Source organism: Dryobates pubescens, chromosome W, assembly GCF_014839835.1.
Source record: "Dryobates pubescens isolate bDryPub1 chromosome W, bDryPub1.pri, whole genome shotgun sequence".
NCBI classification, from domain to species: Eukaryota; Metazoa; Chordata; class Aves; order Piciformes; family Picidae; genus Dryobates; species Dryobates pubescens.
The window spans coordinates 751,138-768,599 of record NC_071656.1 but is presented as its reverse complement, the minus strand read 5'-3'; the positions used below and the strand labels follow the sequence as shown (position 1 = coordinate 768,599).

The 17,462-nt window shown below is 50.8% G+C and overlaps 1 protein-coding gene and 1 non-coding gene across 2 annotated transcripts in view; both read right to left on the bottom strand.

Annotated features, from left to right (window-relative positions):
• Positions 1 to 17,462, bottom strand: part of LOC104300432 (RNA-binding E3 ubiquitin-protein ligase MEX3C) — a 108,927-nt gene that overhangs the window by 80,675 nt on the left and 10,790 nt on the right. The window lies entirely within an intron of this gene.
• Positions 8,830 to 8,900, bottom strand: TRNAI-GAU (transfer RNA isoleucine (anticodon GAU)). The gene has a single exon. It is a non-coding gene; the product is annotated as a tRNA-Ile (tRNA).

The following is a 17,462-nucleotide window of genomic DNA, read 5'->3' as shown; positions in this document are numbered from 1 at the left end:
GGGACAACCTCCACTCCTTGGTTGACATGGAGGGAAATGTTGTATCACAGGATGAGGAAAAGGCAGAGGTACTTAACACCTTCTTTACCTCAATTTTTACAAGCGGGAAAAAATGTCTACCAGACAACTGGCCTGCAGAGCTGGCAGAAGGAGCCAGGGAGCTGCATAGTTTCCCTGTGTTCCATGAGCAAGTGATAGGAGCTCTCCTCAGCAGCTTAGACCCCCACAAGTCCATGGGACCAGATGGGATCCATCCTAGGGTACTGAGAGAGCTGGCAGATGAGCTGGCCAAGCCACTCTCCATCCTTTTTCATCAGTCCTGGCTCACTGGAGACATCCCAGATGACTGGAAGCTGGCCAACGTGGTGCCCATCCACAAGAAGGGCCGGTTGGATGAGCCAGGGAATTACAGGCCTGTCAGCCTGACCTCAGTGCCAGGAAAGATTATGGAACAGGTCATCCTGAGTGCAATCACACAACACTTAGAGGATGGCCAAGGGCTCAGGCCCAGCCAGCATGGATTTAGGAAGGGCAGGTCCTGCCTAACCAACCTGATCTCCTTCTATGATCAGGTGACCCGCCTGGTGGATGCGGGGAGGCCTGTGGATGTAGTCTACCTGGACCTCAGCAAGGCCTTTGACACCGTTCCCCATAGCAAACTCCTGGCCAAGCTGTCAGCCCATGGCATAGATGGGAGCACACTGCGATGGGTTAGGAACTGGCTGGAGGGCCGAGCCCAGAGAGTGGTTGTGAACGGTGCCACATCCAGCTGGCAGCCAGTCACTAGTGGTGTGCCCCAGGGATCAGTGCTGGGCCCCATGCTCTTTAACATCTTTATTGATGATCTGGACGAGGGCATCGAGTCCATCATCAGTAAATTTGCTGACGACACCAAGCTGGGGGCAGGAGTTGATCTGCTGGAGGGCAGAGAGGCTCTGCAGAGGGACCTCGACAGGCTGGGCAGATGGGCAGAATCCAACGGCATGAGATTTAACACATCCAAGTGCCGGGTTCTGCACATTGGCCACAACAACCCCATGCAGAGCTACAGGCTGGGGTCAGAGTGGCTGGAGAGCAGTCAGGCTGAGAGGGACCGGGGGGTGCTGGTCGATGGTAGACTGAACATGAGCCTGCAGTGTGGCCAGGCAGCTCAGAGGGCCAGTGGCATCCTGGCCTGCATCAGGAACAGTGTGGCCAGCAGGAGCAGGGAGGTCATTCTGCCCCTGTACACTGCACTGGTTAGGCCGCACCTCGAGTACTGTGTCCAGTTCTGGGCCCCTCAGTTTAGGAAGGATGTTGACTTGCTGGAGTGTGTCCAGAGAAGAGCAACAAAGTTGGTGAGGGATTTGGAACATAAGCCCTACGAGGAGAGGCTGAGGGAGCTGGGGTTGCTTAGCCTGGAGAAGAGGAGACTCAGGGGTGACCTTATTACTCTCTACAACTACCTGAAGGGAGGTTGTAGACAGACGGATGTTGGTCTCTTCTCCCAGGCGGCCAGTACCAGAACAAGAGGACACAGTCTCAGGCTGCGCCAGTGGAGGTTCAGGCTAGATGTTAGGAAAAAGTTCTATACAGAAAGAGTGATTGCCCATTGGAATGGGCTGCCTGGGGAGGTGGTGGAGTCGCCATCATTGGAGGTTTTCAGGAGAAGACTTGATGGGGTGCTTGGTGCCGTGGGTTAGTTGTTTGGGTGGTGTTGGATTGGTTGATGGGTTGGACGCGATGATCTTGAAGGTCTCTTCCAACCTGGTTTATTCTATGTAGTCTATGTATTCTATTCTATGTATTCTGGGCATCCAATTCCAATAGCTAATGACTCTCTCGGTGAAGAACTTTCTCCTTGCCTTGAGCCTGTGCCACGTGGTAAGCTTGCCAGAGTAAAACTTTCCAGAGTTTGCAGGTTTACTTTCCAGCAGTCTTACCTTGGTGTAGAGATGGGGAAGGGGCAAAGTGGCTTTTCCCCAGCTCTCAGGCTGTAGTTGGCTCTCAGGACTTTCCTAGTTCACGGTGCACTTCTCTCAAAGCTGCCATGGTTAGTGGGTCACTATGGTGACTTCTCTCAGGTCCTCTTGGGCTTTTCCAAGGGCTCAGCTATAGCTGGCATGGTTTCTCTCGCACACTCCAGCACTAGTCTCACGGGGCGGCACTTCGCTGCGGCTTAACAGTAGTTCCTTTCTGTAGGAGGGGGTTCTCAGGAGAGCAGCTTTGGCTCATGTGGCAGCAGCTGGTATTCAGGCACCCGGGGCTGCTGTGGCTTGATGCTATCATGGTGTGCTGGGTTGAGGCAGCCCCCTCTCCCCACCACTGGCAGGAATAAAACACTCAGACAAACGGATTGCAAAAGTGATGAAAGTTTAAATAGAAAGCAGTGAATGTTTACAGAAAACCCAAAGTGCAGTGACAAAGAAAGATCTCAAAGGAAACCCAGAGACATCCCATTCCCACCTGAGGGTACACCCACGACCCCCAGGGCTCCTTCTTCCCCCTCCCTCTGCTAGGGCAGTCTCAGCTGGCCAGGCCTGAGACTGCCCATCCCCCTGTGGCCTTGGGCCTAGCCAGGCCCAAAGCCAGCAGACATCTCCCCCAGTTACCGGCTGACGGAGGAGGAAGAAAAGAGAAAGTGCTAGACCCCGCACTGGATCTTATAGTGGTGCAAAGAATTATGGTAGGAAATACACACAATTTCCTGTGTCCAACCCCCTGGGCTGGACTTCTGGACACAGCAAGTGAATCCATCAGGGGGCACCCAGCTCAAACTGCAACACACGGTTTGCAGAAGGGAGCTCCCAGTTTGGAGCCAACAGCATGCTTTCACAGGGTACGTCAGTTTCTTTCATAGCATGGCAGTCAGTATGATTCACTGGCTAGGCTTTCTGCTGCAACTTGGCAGCCTCTCAGCATTTGGGTGCTCACAGGGCATGCGCATTTCCCAGTTCAGCAAGGTGACTGGTGCTGCTTGCCAGATCGGCTTTCTCATGGTTTCTCAGACCAGTCTTGCCACAGTTTTCGTGGCGGCATCTCTTCCGCTCTCAGGCAGATGGTTTTGGGCTCCGGCACTTAGCTCTTGGGAGTTTTCCAGACTTGCAGGCTGGTGAGGTCTTGATTCACAGAGCTGCAAGCTGCTGTGGTACAATTCTCCTGGGGCACTCAGCTCTCCCGGGGTGTCTTGGTCCGGAGAGGGAAAGAGATTCAGTTCTTTTGAATATTCCTGTGATGTGAAATTAGAGGCACAAACAAGGCCAAAATATCAACAGCTAGACTATTTATTACATAAATAAAGTGGATGGATCAGAAGGGGAGAAAGAGAAAATAGAGAGTGAGAGAGAGAAGAGGAAAGAAATTATTTTACCACAGCCTTCACCCCCCAAGACAGTTGGAATCTGTGGAGGAAAGGTGCTGCAGGAGATGTTGGGTCTGTAGAGAAAGGGTGCTGAGGCTTTGGCTGTAGAAGAGATGTGGTCCTCTGGGCAGCCTCTTCAGCTCCATGAGTTGCAGCAGGCGGAACTTAGGACACGGAGAGAGGGTTCTGCTTCTTCCAGGCTCCATGGTGATGTCTCTGTCATTTTTTCTTTCTGTTTTTCTTCAGAGCAGCATTGCCCCAGGCTTCTCCTTCTCTCGTGTTTTCCTTCTCAGCAGCATTGTCCTTCTCCTGTGTTTTTCTTCATCTGTGTTTTCCTTCTATGTTTTTGGTTCTACTGAGCCAGTAGTTGCTCAAGTCTTTTATACAGTTTTTAGTCCTTAGGTATGTGTCCAAGTATTGTCACCCAGGAAATCAGGGGCCAGGTGGTGAATCCATTGTCTCACCATTCTCCCTTTCCAGGGTATCTGAAGGGTGGAGATTATCTTGTCTTATGCATATTCCCGAAGGTGGCTTTGGTCCATTGTTGTCAGGCCAGCTGTGGTCCAGTGAGCAATGTTATCCTTGCACCTTCCCAAGAGTTGTTCCACTGGCTCTGCCCAATACACATCAGCTATTGTCTGGGCAAGCAGCAAAGGTGATTTTATCTTTGTTGAGTCATACCAGGAGAGACAAGCTTTAGTCTTTCACATGGGGCGCTCGGCTCTCCCAGGCTTTTCCTTCTCTGCTTGGCAATGCAGCTTCTGCTTGCCAGTGGGGCTGTTCATGCTAAGGCTGTCGTAAATACAAACAGCTTCCACTGACTAGGCTTCAGCTATGGTGTAGTTCTGGTTTTGCAGCATCTTTAGCAACAACTAGGGCTTCTTGGTATACAAGGGTGATTTGTTCACCATCTCAGCTTGTATTTAACATTTCCCAAGAAACATGTTGGCCAAGAGCAAAAGAAATAAACAGACTGGTTTAACCTATAGTACTGAGTTTGACCAAATCCAGTAAGTGCATAAGCCTTAGCATAAGCAAGCATGGGTCCGGTGTGTGATTGTTTACAACAGATAAGGACATGTCCAAACATGTCCTTGTTTACCTAGACATACAGGTGCCTGACCTTTTGTCTGTTTCGTGTGGAAAATCTCAACTCCAGAGGGAGGGGGAGAAGAGGGGGGTTGAGTTTTGACTTGTTGGGACATTTTTGGGCTTATTTGCCCTTCCAGGACACCAGGGATGGTGATTCTGCCACCTCCCTGGCAAGTTTGTTCCAGTGCTTGATAACCCTTCCAGTGAAGAAGCTGTTTCTAATATCCAACCTAAACCTCCTCTGGTGCAACTTGAGACCCTTTCCTCTCATCATGTTGCTTGTTACCTGGGAAAAGATATTGATTCCCACTTTAACCTACTTTCAGGGAGTGAGGAAGTGTTGGCCTTCTTGGCCACCTGGCCACACTGCTGGCTCATCTTCATCCAGCTATCAACCAACACCCTCAGGTCCTTTTCCAACAGGCAGCCTTACAGCCACTCAGCCCCAAGCCTGGAATGTTGCAAGAGGTTGTTGTGATCCAAGTGCAGGACACAGCACTTGGCTTTGTTGAACCTCATCCCACTGGTCTTGGCCTATTGATCCAGCCATTCCAGATCCCTCTATAAAGCTCTCCTATCCTCAAGCAGATCAACACTCCATGCAACTGGGTGTCATCCACTGTGCTGGGTTGAGGCAGCCCCCTCTCTCCCCACCACGGGCAGGAATAAAACACTCAAACAAACGGATTGCAAAAGTGATGAAAGTTTAAATAGAAAGTGGTGAATGTTACAGAGAACCCAAAGCGCAGTGACAAAGAAAGATCCCAAAGCAGACCCAGAGGCATCCCATTCCCACCTGAGGGTACACCCGAGACCCTCAGGGCTCCTTCTTCCCCCTCCCTCTGCTGGGCTAGTCTCAGCTGGCCAGGCCTGAGACTGCCCATCCCCCCATGGCCTTGGGCCTAGCCAGGCCCAAAGCCAGGAGACATCTCCCCCAGTTACCGGCTGGCGGAGGAGGAAGAAAAGAGAGCGTGCTAGACCCCGCACTGGATCTTATAGTGGTGCAAAGAATTATGGTAGGAAATACAATTTCCTGTGTCAATCCCTCTGGGCTGGACTTCTGGACGCAGGAAGTGAACACACCAGGGGGGCACCCAGCTCAAACTGCAACACGCCACCCCTTATTTCATACCATAATCTTTGCACCTAAACACATCATCAAGTCAGAAATCTTCTAACGGAACCTCCCACGATGCAGAGTTCTCTCTTCTGCGGTGCAAGCTCTTCATGGATGCGTTGGACATCCTGGTCACCTGGAAAGAACCTCACAACCTCTCAACCAAACCTTCATTCCCATCTCTATCCACTCAGCGGCATATTTCCACCCCTGGGGCAAGCCAGTCAGAACAATCAGGTTCTGCTGCTTCTCCACCCCTCCAGGAAAACAGCACGCTGAGCCTCTCTCAACACTGCATGGACCTGTCCCAAGCCCAGTGCTGACCGCTTTCAGCCGCGGCCCAAGGCTCCACAGACGCATACCACAGGTACACCGCCCCTCCACTGGGCGTTCGCGTACCGCAGATGTGGCAGCTCCAAGTACACAGCCCCACCCCGGGAGAGGGAGGGGCTGCTCCACAACCTGCTGAGAAGAAGGGAGGTGGAGCCAGGTGCTAGGCGCCATTTTCGGAACTCGTCCGAAAACGTCGGGGAAGAGAATAGGGCCGGCCCCGCCGCCGCTCCGAGTCCACGGCCCGAGCCACCGCCGCCGCTCCGAGCGCACGTCTCGGCCCTCAGCCGCCGCAGCCCGAGTGCACAGCCGGGGCCGCCGTCGCTGACCCAGGCGCACGGCCGGACCCGCCACCGCCACAGCCCGAGTAGGACGGCCCGAGCCGCCATCGCTGCTCCGAGCGCACGGCCCGGCCCTCCGGCGCCGCAACCCGAGCATACAGCAGGGCTCCAGCCACCTCTACCGCCGCGGTACAGAATCAAAATCGCCTCCACCCCTCGGGCATTCAAACGGCTCCTCCAGCGAAAGCCATAAACGCATCCCCAGGGCCCTTGAGAACAGTTTTCGAACTGAGTTCCCGTTCGCCCTTCCTGGGTGTCAGGAGCCGGGCTCGCCCGCTCAGCCGCGGCTGGCCCTACCCCGCAGCGAGAACGGACCCGACTTTGATCTGCTCGCCGCTGCCCCTTCCCCCACTTCACCCCCCGCCGCTTCTGCCGCTCCGCAGAGAGTAAAGGTGGAGGAGGGGCAGGGCCCGCATTCTTAAGCGATGCCCCAATTCCGATGGTTAAGAGCCACCCCTGCTTGAAATAGCAGGAGGGGCTCCGTGCCACCGGCCACGCACCAAGTATCCCCCGGCAATCCACGAGAACTCACACAATCGCCCCAAAAACAACAACACTTTGAGCCCCAACTACCAGAAAACCAGAACGACGCCCAGAACTAAATTTAAACTCTCTTATCTTTTGCAATCCGATCTGAAGAATGCACACAATAGCAAACTCCTCTCCTGCCTGGCTCGCCAAGAATGTGGTGGGGTTAGAGGCAGACCCCCTCCCCACAACAACCATCCTCTGCTACCAAGAATGTGCTGGGTTGAGGCAGCCCCCTCTCTCCCCACCACGGGCAGGAATAAAACACTCAAACAAACGGATTGCAAAAGTGATGAAAGTTTAAATAGAAAGTGGTGAATGTTACAGAGAACCCAAAGCGCAGTGACAAAGAAAGATCCCAAAGCAGACCCAGAGGCATCCCATTCCCACCTGAGGGTACACCCGAGACCCTCAGGGCTCCTTCTTCCCCCTCCCTCTGCTGGGCTAGTCTCAGCTGGCCAGGCCTGAGACTGCCCATCCCCCCATGGCCTTGGGCCTAGCCAGGCCCAAAGCCAGGAGACATCTCCCCCAGTTACCGGCTGGCGGAGGAGGAAGAAAAGAGAGCATGCTAGACTCCGCACTGGATCTTATAGTGGTGCAAAGAATTATGGTAGGAAATACACAATTTCCTGTGTCCATCCCTCTGGGCTGGACTTCTGGACACAGGAAGTGAACACACCAGGGGGGCACCCAGCTCAAACTGCAACATCCACATACCTACTGATGATTGCCTCAATCCCCTCATCCAGGTCACTGATAAAGATTTTAAAGAGAACTGGCCTCAGTACTGAGCCCTGGAAAATGCTAGTGGACAGTTACCAAATGAATACAATAGAATACAATAGACCAGGTTGAAAGAGACCTTTGAGAGCATCGAGATCAAGTCCAACCTATTATCCAACATCATCTAATCAACTAAACAATGCAAACAAGCACCCTATCAAGACTCCTCCTAAACACCTCCAGCCAGTTCAGGCTGGCCAGACCAGAACTGCCCCCCACTTATTTCTCCCTCTTGAGGCCCAATAAGCCCACACTACTACCCCACCCCCCCCGCCTAGGCCATGATTGAGTAGTAAAACAAAATACAAGGAGATAAGAGAGGTGCCTCCCTGGGAGAAGAGAGGGAAGAAAGAAGAAGATCTGGCTTTGCTGGCAGCTTAAATAGAGTAAGCTAACAAAATTATGGGATGTTACAAACAAAAAAATTCATCATATCCTGGGTCCATCCCAGGACTCTCTACCCTTCCCTGTAGGACCCTTTTCTATGGTTAGACATACTGTCTAAACCCATTCCACCCCTTTATTCCATAATTCTTGGATCAAATGTATCATCAAACAAGAAAGTCTCTTTAGATTACATACAGCAAAGTCCAAGTAGGAGATGAATAGACCAGACCAGGTTGGAAAAGACCTTTGAGATTATCAAGTCCAACCTATCATCCAGCACCACCTAATCAACTAAACCATGGCACCAAGCACCCCATCAAGTCTATTCCTAAACACTTCCAGTGATGGTGACTCCACCACCTCCCTGGGGCAGCCCATTCCAATGGCAAATCACTCTTTCTATGAAGAACTTCTTCCTAATATCCAGCCTAAACCTCCCCTGGCACAGCCTGAGACTGTGTCCTCTTGTTCTGGTGCTGGCCACCCGGGAGAAGAGACCAACCTCTACCTGGCTACAACCCCCCTTCAGGTAGTTGTAGACATCAATAAGGTCTCCTCTGAACCTCCTCTTCTCCAGGCTAAGCAACCCCAGCTCCCTCAGCCTCTCCTCATAGGGCTTGTGCGCCAAACCCCTCCCCAGCTTTGCTGTCAACATCTTTCCTAAACTGAGGGGCCCAGAACATTCTTCATCTCAATGTTCTTCAGAACAGTTGATCACTCAGAAGCAGGAAACAGTTTTTTCTTATTATCAGATGAGACAAAACAGGACTTCCCAGGTGACCAGAAGAAACATGGACTCAGGGTGAGATCGCTTTGCAGTGGGTGCATCAGCTGGGAATCAAACACCAGGTCCCTCAAAGAGCAAGCGAGAATTCTAACACTGAACCATTAATGCACAGATTTGCAGTTGGTGCACCAGCTGGGAATCAAACCCAGGCCTCCCACATATCAGGCAAGTATTCTCCCACTAAACCACTAATGCACAGACAACCACTCACTGCAGAGTTGTCTATAGCTTCACTTTGTTCTGGTACAGTCTGGATCAGTCCATGACCAGTTCAAATGGTCCAGATGGTGTGTTTCCACCCCTGGGGCAATCGAGTGAGACAATTAAGTACAATCACTCACAGTATCACAGTATCACAGTATAACCAAGGTTGGAAGAGACCCCAAGGATCATCAAGTCCAACCTGTCCCAACAGACCCCACAACTAGACCATGGCACCAAGTGCCACGTCCAATCTCCCCTTGAACACCTCCAGGGATGGTGACTCCACCACCTCCCTGGGGAGCCCATTCCAATGACGAATGACTCGCTCGGTGAAGAACTTTTTCCTCACCTTGAGTCTAAACCTCCCCTGGCACAGCTTGAGACTGTGTCCCACCCCTCCAGGTGAAGACAAACTGTAGCTTCATTCAGATGCTCATCTTCCAACAGATGGAGGATTAAAGATCCCTCTGTCACATCAGAAATACAGATGGATTCCACTTCTTCAACCTGTCGAGCCATTTGTTCTGAACAATTTGAGAAGCAATTGGTAGTTTCACATCCTCTACCTCATGCTGTCCCACAACTGCAGGATCATCTGAAAGCTCAGGCTTAAGAGACAGTTGCTTTTTACTTTCAGTTTCCACAACTGCCATTCCAAGCACCCATTTGTAACCCTTAGGATCTTTGAAAGCATCAGACCCAGTTACAATATAATCTTTCTCCCAAACTTTCCCAGTCAGACTTATTTCAGCCTGCAACATAGTCAAGTTTTTAGACCCACCAGTAACTCCTGCTATAGTTATGGATTCCACCCCTACATATTTCAAGGGGATCAAAATAACCTGAGCTCAAATATTTATGAGAGCTCTGTATGTTTGCACTTCAATTGTGCCAGACTGTCCACCACTCCCGGTGGTGCCATCTTGCAGCTCTTTTATTGTGCCTGCAAAATCAGAGGCTTACTATGCCACTGGTTCATGTTCTTACCCTGGTCACAAAGGAGGTTCTTCACTGCCTCCTGTGACTGGTACGGCCCAGCTTGAGCTGGCCTTTTAGGAGCACATTTGGTTTTGATAGCTGAAACCTGGATCAATTCAGAAGAAGTATCATCTTTCTCCAACTTAGACACAAATGTCTCAAGCTTTTCAATTCCCCCATGCATCTGCCCAGCCAACTCCTTTATTGTTCCATTGAGCTTCTCATCCACCTGCTCAATGGCTTGCTGAACAGAAGGAGGTTCACGAAGAGGACAAGGAGAAGGAACAACTGGTTTAGCAGGAGGGACCACCACTGGTTGCCCAGCAGAAGGAACCACTGCATCCCAAGCTGCCTTGGGAGGAACCACTGCAGGGTCATTGCCACTCACAGGCACTGGTGGGCCAGGACTGTGCCTCGACACCGCTGCCTCATTGGCAAGAGTGTCTGATACCAACTGGGTACCTTCATGGCTAGGGTCTTTACTAGGCATAGGCTGCCTTGCTGGTGGTATGGGAGGAGGAGCAGGAGGAGCTGCTGGTTGTACAGGAGGGGGTACCACTGGCTGGGCAAGTGGAGTAACTGCTGCTGACTGGGCAGGAACGCCACCCAACGGGAGTTGTACATCAACACTGACTGTCAGTGCCTTTGCACCAACCAGTGGTGATGGCACAAGCCACCATTTTGGCTGAGTACAAGGGACATCCACAGGCAGTTGTGCACGCATACCCTCCATTGGTTGCTCCACTAGCTGCCATAGGCGTCCTTGGACCAACCCTACATCTATTTCTGCTTCTGCATCCTCCTCTTCTTCCTCATCAAACTCCTCTATCTCTCTGTTCTATGCCCTGTCCTTCCCCCCAGCAGCTGCAACACAGATTACCTCAGGAGAGGCTGGCACCGCTCTACCAGCAGGGCTTGCTGCTGGGTTGGAGCTACTTGCAAATGATGCTATTTGGCTGAGACCACTCAGTGGTATTGCTGCCTCATTGGTAGGGGTGTGTGCAGTACCATCAGGGTACCTTTGTGGCTTGCAGGCATTGCCATGCAAGTGTACATAGTACCATGGAGGGACTACAGCCGCTTGGGGGCACAGTCTATTGCTCTCTGGCTCGAAGGAGAGGCATAGCTTGGGATCAGTACTGGGCCCCATGCTCTTTAACATCTTTATTGATGATCTGGACGAGGACATTGAGTCCATCATCAGTAAATTTGCTGACGACACCAAGCTGGGGGCAGGAGTTGATCTACTGGAGGGTAGAGAGGCTCTGCAGAGGGACCTCGACAGGCTGGGCAGATGGGCAGAGTCCAATGGCATGAGATTGAACACATCCAAGTGTTGGGTTCTGCACATTGGCCACAACAACCCCATGCAGAGTTACAAGCTGGGGTCAGAGTGGCTGGAGAGCAGTCAGGCTGAGAGGGACCTAGGGGTGCTGGTTGACGGTAGACTGAACATGAGCCTGCAGTGTGCCCAGGCAGCTAAGAGGGCCAATGGCATCCTGGCCTGCATCAGGAACAGTGTGGCCAGCAGGAGCAGGGAGGTCATTCTGCCCCTGTACACTGCACTGGTTAGGCCGCACCTCAAGTACTGTGTCCAGTTCTGGGCCCCTCAGTTTAGGAAGGATGTTGACTTGCTGGAACGAGTCCAGAGAAGAGCAACAAAGTTGGTGAGGGGCTTGGAACATAAGCCCTACGAGGAGAGGCTGAGGGAGCTGGGGTTGCTTAGCCTGGAGAAGAGGAGACTCAGGGGTGACCTTATTACTCTCTACAACTACCTGAAGGGAGGTTGTAGACAGACGGATGTTGGTCTCTTCTCCCAGGCAGCCAGTACCAGAACAAGAGGACACAGTCTCAGGCTGCGCCAGGGGAGGTTCAGGCTAGATGTTAGGAAAAAGTTCTATACAGAAAGAGTGATTGCCCATTGGAATGGGCTGCCTGGGGAGGTGGTGGAGTCGCCATCACTGGAGGTTTTCAGGAGGAGACTTGATGGGGTGCTTGGTGCCAGGGGTTAGTTGTTTGGGTGGTGTTTGATTGGTTGATGGGTTGGACGCGGTGATCTTGAAGGTCTCTTCCAACCTGGTTTATTCTATGTATATTCTATTCTATGTATATATTCATGCTGGTGCCACCGCCAAGATGACAGGAGGGGACGCCACCATGAGGGAACCATCCCCCGGTTCCACGGGTGTGGTGTTGCTTGTGTTTGCCCCTGCCACTAGGTAGCCCACTTGACATGGCTGCCGTATCTGAAAAATCAGTGGGAACACACATGAAAGGAAGCAGACCTGTGCTGTCGCCCTTTGCCACTGTGGGATCGGCAACAAGCCAAGAGGCAGATGGAGCCCTGCTCCTGCTAGCTAGCTCCAATGCCACTATCACCACTGCCAGTTTCGGGATAAGGACTGGCCACTGCCAGGTTAACGGGACCTGTGCTGCCACTGGTACTTGCTGCGACAGTCGCCACTACAGCCTTTGCCTCTGCCACCCAGATGGCAGGAGTCTGTGGGCGATGGGGGGGGGGGGTGGATCTCCGCTGAGGCTTGCAGATGCCTCTGCAGCCCCAATGCTCACCACCGCTGCAGGATCATCAGGGCTGCTCTGGAAGGGAGCACTGCTTCCAGCCGCTGTAGATTCAGAAGCGACTTGCAGTGGGGGAAGTGGATCCCCACTGAGGCTTGCTGTGGGCACTCCCATGGCAGTGCTCAACTTGGGTCCAGGCTGGCTACCAAGGTTTACAGTAGGCACATGTGCGCTGTTTGTGGCTGCTGCCTGCACAAGCATGCCACCTACACTGAGGGGAGAGAGGTACCGAGGCATGGCCGCTTCCCGCTGCATCATCACTGCTGCACTGGAAAGGGCAGTGGCCATGCCAGGTGCAGGCACCCTGAGGTGGGTGCAAATTGCTTGTGTCACCAACTCACACAGAAGGGAGAGGTCACTTCCACCAGGCACCATTTTTGAAATGACAGCTGGGCTAGGGCCACTTATGGCATCCTGGGCTGGTGCCATGCCAGGAGTAGGGGGAGCTGCTGCCACCACCACTGCCATGGCATCCCGGACCATGCCAGGAGCAGTGGGGATGACCCTGCTGCCCTTAGCAGACCACACCACTCAAGCCAGCACCACCCACTTCTGCAGATGAAACTGCTAGAACCACATCAGGAGCTGTGGTAACAACACTGTTGCCTGAAATAGCCGGAACGACCGCCTCACCCCGTGCTGCATCCAGTTCCGCGGCAAAGCTGAGGGCAGCGGGAGCTGACAGAACATTAAGATGATAAATTGCTTCCCTACTTGTCATCAAGTTGGAACAGCAGAAGGGTTTTTAGATGAAGTGCTTTCAAGACCAGAGCTTCAAGCTTCGGTGAACCAGATGCTGGAGTGGCACAGGTATGGGCTTGTTGAGGTAGCAGGAAGGAGGACAACCTGGAATCGTAAAATGATACAGGTTGGAAGGGACCTTTAGAAGTCACCTAGTCCAACCCCCCCTGCAGTCAGCAGGGACATCTTCAACTACAGCAGGTTGCTCAGAGCCCCATCCAACCTGACCTGAAATGTTTCCAGAGATGGGGCTTCTACCACCTTTCTGGGCAATGTGTACCAGTGTTTCACCACCCTCAGTCTAAAATATTTTTGCATTCTATCTAGTCTGAATGTCCCCTCATTTAATTTAAAACCATCACCCCTTGTCCTGTCACAACATGCCCCAATAAAAAGTCTGTCGCCATCTTTCTTATAGGCCCCCTTTAAGTACTACTGAAAGGCCACAAGGATTCCTTTGAGCCTGCTGTTCTCCAGGCAGAAGCCACTGAACTGTCTCACTGTGTCCTCACAGCACAGGGGTTCCAGCTCTCGCATCATTTTTGTGGCCTACTTTGAACCTCCTCCAATGGAATATCACAAAAGAACCTCCTGATGTTGTTTCAGGGCGCTCCTGTTGGATTTACTCCCAGTCCAATGGAAGGGGCATCTACTACTCTCTGGGTAACCTGTGCCAGCATCTCACCACCCTCAGTGTAAAGAATTTCTTGATATCTAGTCTCAAGTACTTCAGCCAAAAGTCAAGGAATCATGGTCAACCACTCTGCTGTCCCAAACCACAGGGAACAGGACTACTGCTGCCAAGCTAATGGATGGGAAAAGAGCACTGGCAAAAGCTTCTCAAGGGAAGGCTGCTCACAAGCTCTAGGGACATTTCCCTCTTCTGGAAAACAAAAGTCTTGGTTCAAGAACTGTGTACTAACTCTTTAATAATGATTTCTTAGGTAGCAGTCAGCCTGCATACTGCTTCCTTCTGGATGTCAGGCTAGGACAATCAATCACAGGCAGAGGATTGCTCCAATTCCCAAGACAGATGGGAACTCAGTAAACAAGTTACAGGCAGCAATAGAGACAGAGGGCAACAACTGCAATATTAATTACTCACACTATTGCAGCACAAGGACTAAAGGAACAAATTTAGAACAATATAGTTGTAGAAAAGGAAGAGTTAAGAGAGGGAGTACATCCACCAAATAATAGCTACAGAAAGAGTTATTTTCATTAAAATATTGATCAAAGGAATTAAACAGATCATGGAACAGGCTGCCCAGAGAGGTTGTGGAATCTCCTTCTCTGAATACATTCAAAACCCACCTGGATGCATTCCTGTGTGACCTGCACTAGGTGAACCTGCTCTGGCAGGGAGGTTGAACTAGATGATCTTTCAAGGTCCCTTCCAGCCCCTAACATTCTGTGATGTGAGCAACAGTGTGGGGAAACCTGACCTGCACAAGGAGAATATTAAAAAGGACCATCACTCAACATGCTACACTTTATGCACATGTGGCCAGTAAAAAGAAATAAAAACAATGCAAATCTTCACCTACACCAAATCCCTGGCTCAAAAATGCTGCTAGAGCTGTGTTTTCATACACTAAATTCCACAGTATCCTGTCAAATGTAAAATTAACTAGAAAGTAAAAAGTAAGAGATGGTATGTCCCTGTTCAAAGGAGCAGCAAAGGATTACTGACTCACGGAGCTCAATTTCCCTCACTGGTATAAGACCTCATGAACTTAAAGAAATACCTGAAAGAGAAAAGGAAGACATTCTCAAAAAACAGCTGAAATCAGAAACAACTGCTTAATTTAGATATTTTTGGCCTTTTCATTTGATTCAATAAAAACATTCTACAGTTCAGATGTTTGGAGTGTTTGGTTTGTGGTGGGGTTTTTTGTGTTTGTTTGGAGTTTTTTTTTCAGTTTTCATAGAATCAGAGAATCATAGAATCACAGAATCAATAAGGTTGGAAGAGACCTCAAACATCATCAAGTCCAACCTGTCACCCAAGATCTCATGACTACTAAACCATGGCACCACGTGCCACATCCAATCCCCTCTCAAACACCTCAAGGGATGGTGACTCCACCACCTCCCTGGGGCAGCTCATTCCAACAGCTAACAGCTCTCTCTGTGAAGAGCTTTCTCCTCACCTCAAGCCTAAACTTCCCCTGGCACAGCTTGAAACTGTGTCCTCTTGTTCTGGTGCTGGTTGCCAGGGAGAAGAGAACACCACCCTCCTGGCTACAACCTCCCTTCAGGTAGTTGTAGACAGCAATAAGGTCTCCCCTAAGCCTACTCTTCTCCAGTCTAAACAATCCCAGCTCCCTAAGCCTGTCCTCGTAAAGCTTGTGCTCAAGGCCTCTCACCAGCCTTGTTGCCCTTCTCTGGACATGCTCCAGCAACTCAACATCTTTCCTAAACTGAGGGGCCCAGAACTGGACACAGTACTCAAGGTGCAGCCTAACCAGTGCTGACTACAAGGGCACAATGGCCTCCCTACTCCTGCTGGCCACACTATTCTTGATGCAGGTCAGGATGCCATTGGCCTTCTTGGCCACCTGGGCACACTGCTGGCTCATGTTCAGCCAGCTGTCAATCAGTACCCCCAGGTCCCTCTCTGTTTGTCTGCTCTCCAGCCACTCCGACCCCAGCCTGTAGCACTGCATGGGGTTGCTGTGGCCAAAGTGCAGCACCCGGCACTTGGATTTGTTGAATGCCACCATGTTGGACTGCCCATCTGTCCAGCCTGTCAAGGTCCCTCTGCAGAGATCTCCTACCCTCTAACTGATCAACATCTGCTCCCAACTTGGTGTCATCTACAAATTTACTGATGATGGACTCAATCCCCTCATCCAGATCATCAATAAAGATACTGAACAGGATGGGGCCCAGCACTGATCCCTGGGGGACACCACTAGTGCCTGGCCGCCAGCTGGATGTGGCACCATTCACCACCACTCTCTGGACACAGCCCTCCAGCCAGTTCCTAAACCAGCACAGAGTGCTGCTGTCCAAGCCACGGGCTGACAGCTTGGCCAAGAGTTTGCTGTGGGGAATGGTGTCAAAATTTTTAGCGACAATAGAGAATGGAATCAATACAGCTGATCAATATGATCTAGTATTGTCCATTTATTGCTTCCATATTATTTGATTATAATGCAAGCATAGTACAGAGCAGAAAGTAGAGCTGACAGGCTAGTAAGAAGTGCATAGAGGAAAGTGCACAGTAAGAAAACCTTTACAACTTATATCAACTTGGAGGGCATTGCTGGCATGGCTTCATTGGCCCCTCACGAGTGACCACACACTATTACTATAGATTATTGGTTAAACTAGTAATAACACGCAAGATTGTTGATGCAGGTGTGCGTCCTGTTATTCTGAGATAACTCTCTGTGTTTATAGCTACCGGTGTCCTGCTTTGGTTACATGGTGCAGGCACACCATTATTCTGCTATACTGCTAGCCACTTCTGCACCCATGCTGGACAAGGCCTACCACCATGTCAGGCTCTAGGCCTACACTGCCAGATTGCTCACACTGCTTATTGCAACCATTACCACAAAAGTTGCATTTTTTTGTTTGGTTGGTTCGTTTGTTGGAGGATTTTTTGGTAACAGCAAGTTTTCATCCATATCCCTGTTAAATTTTTTTGCCTACAATGAGGAACTGGCCTAATGGGATGGAGGTATTGCATCAAAACTGAATTTAAGACATTTGAGATATTCAACAATTTCATTAGAACAGAGTTTCTTTTCCAGAAATGCAGACCACAGTGTACTAGAAGATGATAACAGGTGCTAAGAGAGAGAAATGCACATCTGCTGACTTTTAAAAGCTTAAAAACAAAATCATCACCATTTTTTCATGTCACACTTTGGAAGCAGATTCATCAGGATTTCCTTTGTATGTGTATGAAAACCTCTCAGACGAGAATAGAATAGAATAGAATAGACCAGACCAGGTTGGAAGAGACCTTTGAGGTCATCAAGTCCAACCTATCATCCAACACTATCTAATCAACTAAACCACGGGACCAAACACCCCATCAAGTCTCTTCCTAAACACCTCCAGTGATAGTGACTCCACCACCTCCCTGGGGCAGCCCATTCCAATGGCAAATCACACTCTCTCTGTGTAGAATTTCTTCCTAACATCCAGCCTAAACCTCCCCTGGCGCAGCCTGAGACTGTGTCCTCTTGTTCTGGTGCTGGTTGCCTGGGAGAAGAGACCAACCTCTACCTGTCTACA